Below are 8,392 nucleotides of genomic sequence, written 5' to 3'. Positions count from 1 at the left end.
TGCGACGTGTTGATCTTCCGCGGCCGGGCATGACCCAGGAAAGTGTGTCCGGCCAAATGGGATCAAGCGTGCTGGGTAAGTTGGTGCACCCCTGCAGGGAAGTTAATCTATTCAAATAGCCGTGATCTTCGGTAACAGGACGACTTGGAGTTGTACCTTGACCTTATGACAACTAGAACCGGATACTTAATAAAACACACCCTTCCAAGTTCCACAGACAACCCGGTGATCGCTTTTCTACAGGGCGACGAGGAGAGGATCGCCGGGTAGGTTTATGCTATGCGATGCTGCTTGGAGATGCTACTTGGAGATGATACTTGGAGATGCTACTTGGAGATGCTACTTGAAGATGCTACTTGGAGGACTTCAATCTACTCTCTTCTATATGCTGCAAGACGGAGGCTGCCAGAAGCGTAGTCTTCGACAGGATTAGCTATCCCCCTCTTATTCTGGCATTCTGCAGTTCAGTCCACCGATATGGCCTCCTTACACATATACCCATGCATATGTAGTGTAGTTCCTTGCTTGCAAGTACTTTGGATGAGTACTCACGGTTGCTTTCTCCCCCCTTTTTCCCCTTTCCTTTCTTTCTGGTTGTCGCAACCAGATGCTGGAGTCTAGGAGTCAGACGCCACCGTCGACGACGACCCCTACTACACCGGAGGTGCCTACTACTACGTGCTGCCCGCTAACGACGACTAGGAGTAGTTTGGAGGATCCCAGGCAGGAGGCCTGCGCCTCTTTCGATCTGTATCCCAGTTTGTGCTAGCCTTCTTAAGGCAAACTTGTTTAACTTATGTCTGTACTCAGATATTGTTGCTTCCGCTGACTCGTCTATGATCGAGCACTTGTATTCGAGCCCTCGAGGCCCCTGGCTTGTATTATGATGCTTGTATGACTTATTTATGTTTTTAGAGTTGTGTTGTGATATCTTCCCGTGAGTCCCTGATCTTGATCGTACACGTTTGCGTGCATGATTAGTGTACGATTGAATCGAGGGCGTCACAAGTTGGTATCAGAGCCGACTGCCTGTGGGAATCCCCCTTCCACACTCCTTGGCCGAAGTCGAGTCTAGTCACTACAAAACTTTTACTAACATGGTTGTGAGCCTTACGGGCCCACGTCGCCATTGGGTGGTACTAGGATCTTTTACTCCTCGACCTTTACTCTGGGACTATGAATTCTTTTCTACTCGGGTTAAACGAATTTACTAACTATCACTAGGATCCCGCGACCCCATTCACCCCAAAGTTGGATAAAGCCATAGTATTCTTTGGAATAGTATTTTGGACAATTTCCACACTGTCATTGACTCCCTTAAAACATCTTTGTTTTCAGATGGAACCCACGAGGCAGGTCGTCCGCCACACGACGGCCATTGGTGCCTCGGGATCACCTGCCGTGCTAGCTGAGATCATGACCTATCTGGGTTATCGCTGGCACCCTGAGTACACCGTCTTTGAGGAGTACCAGGACTTTAACCAGGAGCAGTACCGAGCCATCGTCCACCTCTACTCTCGGGAGTATGACTCCACTACTGTGCTACACACCGCACATGGTGTTGGGGTGACTATCGATATGGCAGTCCACGATGCTGCTCATGCTGCTCTAACACGTCTTCGTGGAGAGTATCAGGCATTGGACACTTCCCCTTTCAGGCACATTCCTATCGCATCTGACGTTGGTGCGGAGGGATACTACACTGCCGCCTACTCCACCGTCACCCGAGAGCCCTTCCACCATCAGCGCCTGGTTCTGCATGCTGATGGGCTGGACCGAGCTAACAGAGCTCTTCGCCACGAGTTGTACACCACTCGTCAACACCTTTACAGGGCTCTGACGCTGTTGCACCCCTTTGTCCGGTCTGGACAGCTGCCGCGTTCTGCGATCTACCCAGCCAGGACCGTGATGCCCCACGGTGTCGGATGGCCAGAGGTGGGAGGCTACTCTCCCGCACTTGGTCCTCTTCTGCCACCTGAGCGTCGGGTTCTACACCAGAGTATCCGCGGCCCCCAGGCCACTGACATGGAGGACTATCCGTTGCCTCACTACCAGCTGTCAGGTTACAGCTACCTTCACAGTACCTCCTGGGACTGATGTAGTCTTGCTCATTAGTATTAGATGCATTCGCGAGCCTGCGTGCCGCCTATAATGAATTAGTCTATGTACTGAACTCTGTGTACTGAGCTCTATGTCCGACCCCTTTTGTAAGTTATGCCGACTATCTATGTGGTATCTGTCGTGCTCCTTTCATTATGCATGTTTCATCATGAATGACTCTTGTCTATGCAAATTTCTCAATACTGAACTACCCCTGTTATATATTAACAGGATGGTTAGACCAGCTGGTCGTGGTCGTGGTGGCAACTTCCCACCACCGCCTGAGTACATGGCTGGTATGATCCAACAGCTTGAGATGAATCGCCAGTTCATGGAGAACATGATGGCTCAGTTTCCTCGCCCCAATATGAACCAGCAGCCAAACACAACCACTCTGCAGGATTTCATATGCCTCAACCCAAGTGTGTACCGCAGCTCAACCCAGCCGCTGGATGCTGATGACTGGCTCCGTGACATCACCTATGAGATGGAGTCTGCTGATGTAGCCCCTGCCAGCTATGTCACTTTTGCTTCCTTCTTTCTAAAGGGACCCGCAGCGCAATGGTGGGACAGCCACAGGCGTACTCTGCCAGTTGGGACAATCATCTCCTGGCCAGACTTTCAGGCTGCCTTCCGTGCCCGCTTCATTCCTCAGGGAATCATGGACAGGAAGAAGCGTGAGTTCCGCAACCTCACACAGGGCAACAAAACTGTGGAAGCTTATCAGCGGGAGTTTCTGGACTTATCCCGCTATGCTGAAGAAGACATTGCAACTGATACTCGCAGACAGGAGAAGTTCCGTGAAGGCCTTCAAGCTGACATCAAGCTCGCACTTCTAGTGCATGACTTTGCCGATTTCGCCACCTTGGTGAACAAGGCCATCAATGTCGAGACTGGTCTGCAGGAACACCAAAGCTCTCAAAGGCGCAACCGTGACACGGGCTCATCTTCGGGCCCGCCCTCGCAGAAGCGTAAGATATGGATCCCGAACAGCATGTACCGCAAATGCACCTGCCCCAAGGCAGTCTTATGCTGCACCTCGTCTGCCTACTGCTCCAACTAGGCAGCCAAGACTTCCAGCTCCACCACCCGGAGCACCTGTTCCCACTCCCAATAATGGTCTGTGCTATAAGTGTGGTCAACCAGGTCACCTTGCCAGGAACTGCTATCAGAATCAGAAACAGAATCAACTGGCCCTTCCAGCAGCTGGCCGTGGAAACAACCCGCCCCGCAACAATCATGCCAAGTCTTATGGTCGTGTTCATGCCAACCACGTTGATTTGAACGAAGCCCAAGACTAGCCTGCTACTGTGATGGGTACACTCCTCGTAAATTCAGTACCAGCATCCGTTTTATTTGATACAGGTGCATCGCATTCATTCATGTCAGAAGATTTTGCATACAAGCACGATGTTAGATGTGGGCAGATGAACACTTCGGTAGTGGTAAAAACCCCCGCGGGACAATGTCAGACCTCCATGGTTGGCATCGACGTCCCTGTGGAAATCGAAGGGTTGGAATTTCGCGCCTCGCCCATTATCCTGAAGTCGTCTAACATTGACCTCATTCTGGGAATGGATTGGTTAAAGGAGCATACTGCTTCTATCGTTTGCGCCACTAAGACCGTCCATCTGCTACACCCTTCTGATGAAATAATTAGCTACGATGCTCATCTGGTTCAGAATGCCGAGGCCAGGCTTTATGCCTTAAACGCATTGAACGCTGCACCACTCAAGGGCATTGAAAACATTCCCGTCGTGCGTGAATTCCTAGACATCTTTCCTGAAGAACTCCCAGGGATTCCCCCTGCTAGAGCTGTCGAATTCGTCATCGACTTGAAACCAGGCACCACTCCTATAGCCAAGCGACCCTACAAGATGCCGCCGCATGAACTCCTTGAGCTTAAGGAGGAAATCGATAAGTCTCTTCGCAGTGGTTTCATTCGCCCAAGTTGCTCTCCTTGGGGAGCGCCTTCTCTCTTTTTCAAGAAGAAAGATGGGACAAACCGATTAGTCCAAGACTACCGTCCTATAAACCAAGCTACCATTCAGAATAAGTATCCTCTTCCTCGGATCAATGATCTGTATGATCAACTGGCTGGTTCGTCAGTGTTCTCCAAACTCGACTTGAGGTTGGGTTACCACCAGATCCGTGTTCGTGAAGAGGATATCCCAAAGACTGCCTTTGTGACTCGATATGGTTCATACGAGTACACCGTCATGTCTTTCGGCTTAACCAATGCTCCAGCCACCTTCTCTCGCCTGATGAACTATATATTCATGGATTACCTCGACAAGTTCGTCGTGGTTTATCTGGATGACATTCTGGTATTTTCCAAGAACAAAGAGGAACATGCTGAACATCTTCGTCTTGTGCTGGAAAAGCTACGAGAGCATCAACTATACGCCAAGTTCTCCAAATGTGAATTCTGGCTTCCCGAAGTAACCTATCTCGGGCATGTCATCTCTAAGGATGGTATTGCCGTCAACCCTGAACGAGTCCAGGCTATTCTTGATTGGACTCCTCTGAAGAACGTTAAGCAAGTCAGAAGTTTTCTCGGTCTCGCCAGCTATTGCCGTCGATTCGTCGAGAACTTCTCCAAGATCGCCAGGCCCCTGACTAACCTATTGCATAAGGGCATCAAGTTCCACTGGACAGACAAATGTCAGGAAAGCTTCCAGGCACTCAAAGACAAGTTGACTTCTGCCCCAGTACTAGCTCCACCTGATACTAAGAAGGACTTCGTCATTTACTGCGACGCTTCCCATCAAGGATTAGGCTGTGTCCTAATGCAGGAACGCAAAGTGATTGCCTATGCCTCTCGACAATTGCGCCCTCACGAAGAGAACTACCCAGTTCACGACCTTGAGCTTGCTGCTGTTATCCATTCACTGAAACAGTGGCGACATTACCTTCTCGGTAATCGTTGCGAGATCTTCACCGACCATCAAAGTCTGAAGTATCTGTTTACTCAGCCAGACCTGAACCTCCGTCAGCAGAGATGGATGGAGATTGTTGCAGACTTTGACTTGGGTATTTCCTATACACCAGGCAAGGCTAATGTAATGGCTGATGCCTTGAGCCGCAAGTCTTACTGCAACCACCTCCAGGTTCACAAAGTTCAGCCCTCACTTGTTGAGGAATTCAGGAAGCTGAACCTCCATATTGTTCCTCCTGGTGCTCTCACTCCCCCTCCTCCTGAGAGCCGCAAGATGAATCTCCGTGTTGTTTCCCGGGGTTCCCTCTATACCCTGGCCGTCGGACCCGATCTCGTGAGCTCCATCAAGACATTACAGGGATATGACTCTGAAGTCCACAAGATTAAGCGCGACCTCAAAGAAGGAAAACCATCATTCTTCACTATTGCTGATGATGGCGCCTTGTACTTCAAAGGCCGCCTAGTGGTGCCGTGTAAGAAGGAAAACCTGAATATGACTCAGGAGGTTATGAAAGAAGCTCATGATACGCCTCTATGTATCCATCCTGGTAGTACAAAGATGTACCAAGACATCCGCCAGAGATTCTGGTGGTCTAACATGAAGCAAGACATTGCTCGTTATGTTGCTGAATGTGACGTTTGCTGTCGTATCAAAGCAGAACATCAAAGGCCTGCTGGAACTCTGCAACCTATATCTATTCCTGAATGGAAATGGGACCATGTCGAGATGGACTTCGTTACTGGATTTCCCAAATCGCAAAAGGGTAATGATGCTATTCTTGTCGTCATTGACCGACTTTCTAAGGTTGCACATTTTCTGGCGGTCAAAGAAACGATCACTGCTAGTCAGCTTGCAACTCTCTACATGTCCAGAATTGTTTCGCTTCACGGTATTCCACTGGTTATCAGTTCAGACCGTGGCAGTTTATTCACTTCAAGATTCTGGGCAAGTTTCCAAGAAGCTATGGGCACTCATCTGTCTTTCAGCACTGCTTTTCATCCTCAGTCACAAGGGCAAGTTGAACGTGTCAACCAAGTTCTCGAAGACATGCTTCGGGCTTGTGTTATTTCCTTCGGCAAGAAATGGGAGGAATCTCTCCCGTATGCTGAGTTCTCTTATAATAATAGCTATCAAGCTAGTCTGAAGATGGCCCCCTTCGAAGTGTTATATGGACGAAAGTGCCGAACCCCTCTGAACTGGTCAGAAACTGGGGAACGTCCACTCTTCGGTCCGGATATTATCCAACATGCCGAAGAACAAGTCCGCATTATTCGCGAGAATCTCAAGACTGCTCAATCACGTCAAAAGAGTAATTATGACCGTCATCATAAAGACATGGTCTATCAACCTGGCGAAAAGGCCTATCTTCGCGTTACACCAATGAAGGGTGCTCACCACTTCGGGATCAAGGGCAAGCTAGCTCCTCGCTATATTGGCCCATTCACTATTCTGGAAAGGCGTGGAAAAGTGGCATATCAACTGGAGCTTCCGTCGAACCTTTCTCAGGTTCACGATGTGTTCCACGTGTCGCAGCTCCATCGCTGCTTCAAGGACCCAATCCGAGCAGTGGATCATGAAGTGCTCGAATTGCAACAGGACCTCTCCTATAAAGAGCATCCGGTCCGCATTCTTGACCAAGCTGAACGCCGCACACGCCAGAAGGCGATCAAGTTCCTCAAAGTTCAGTGGTCGCACCATTCTGAAGATGAAGCCACTTGGGAACAAGAGGATCACCTGCGTGATGAATACCCCGCACTGTTTCCTTCTACCTCCTAAATCTCGGGACGAGATTTCTTGTAGTGGAGGAGATTTGTAACGCCCGGATAATTAGGCTACAGTAAAACTCTTCTAATGATGCCATGTCATTAGTGTTACTGTTGCTAACCAAGTGGTAGTTCAAAATCATTGCTAATTCAAAATATGAATTAGTGACAAAACCCTAAGTTTTCAAAAGTCAAAGCGAAAATGTTCGGGGTTTGCCAAATATTGCACTGGTAATTATGGTGAAGCAAACACCATTTTATAAAATGCCTAAATGCCCTAAAACTAAATAAAACAGAAAGGGAAAATAAATAAAAGAAAGAAATTACAAAAAAAACAAAAAAAAGGGGGGGAAGCCCCCTGGACCAGGCAGCCCAACCCACCCGCACGGCCACCGCCCAACCCCCCACCGCCCAATCTCACACTGTCCCTCCCTATGAAGCAAGTGTACACCGGTGGTATATTTAGGCATGGCCAATGCCCCAGACAGTACACCACAAGCTGCCACTTTATCACCATGGCATCAAATCGTCTGCCATGAACTTCCTCGAGCAACCATTGAGCGGGCATTGGCACCAGTGGACAACAACAGCGGCACTGCCACCATGCACCACCTTCGGAAAGCCACACTGCAGTAGAGTATCGCAGTTTCGCCACACACCGTCTTCATACCTCAACCACCCAAATCAGGGCACCGGAGAGACAAGGAGAGGCAGTAGGTGCAGCACAAACCTCCTACAAACCACAGGTCCCTCTAGCCAAGACCATCTCCAAAACAATGCCCCCAAGAGGGTACATGACACATGTGGCGTCATCGTCCGACCCGAAGAAACTCGGACCTAGGGTTTCCCTTGGAGAGCAATGGAGGCCACGAGGAAAAAATCGCATCTTTGACGCCTTCATCAAGGTAATGACACCCACAGGCGCACCGTCATCGGCTTCCACCAGCGGTCTCACCACCCAAGCCACTGGTCGGCTAGTCAATTGAGCTACCACCGCCGAATGAACTACTGCCGTGTAACGCCCGGATAATTAGGCTATAGTAAAACTCTTCTAATGATGCCATGTCATCAGTGTTACTGTTGCTAACCAAGTGGTAGTTCAAAATCATTGCTAATTCAAAATATGAATTAGTGACAAACACCCTAAGTTTTCAAAAGTCAAAGCGAAAATGTTCGGGGTTTGCCAAATATTGCACTGGTAATTATGGTGAAGCAAACACCATTTTATAAAATGCCTAAATGCCCTAAAACTAAATAAAACAGAAAGGGAAAATAAATAAAAGAAAGAAATTACAAAAAAACAAAAAAAGGGGGGAAGCCCCCTGGACCAGGCAGCCCAACCCACCCGCACGGCCACCGCCCAACCCCCCTGGCCCACAGCCAGCCTGGCCGGCCCAGCCGGCCCAGCTCCCGCACCGCGTCCCCTTCCCCTGTTCCCCCGACCCGGGTCGGAACAGGGCACGTCCCAGCCGAACCCCCCCTCGCCGGCGACGAGACGAGGGGATAAGGTCGCCACGCCGCGCCCCCTCGGTTTCCCCTCCCCACTCGCCCCCACACTCGCCTCGGCTCCTGCGCCTCTCCCTCTCCCCT

Source organism: Triticum aestivum, chromosome 4A (genome assembly GCF_018294505.1).
Source record: "Triticum aestivum cultivar Chinese Spring chromosome 4A, IWGSC CS RefSeq v2.1, whole genome shotgun sequence".
NCBI lineage: Eukaryota > Viridiplantae > Streptophyta > Magnoliopsida > Poales > Poaceae > Triticum > Triticum aestivum.
Note: the sequence above shows the minus strand (reverse complement) of the source record.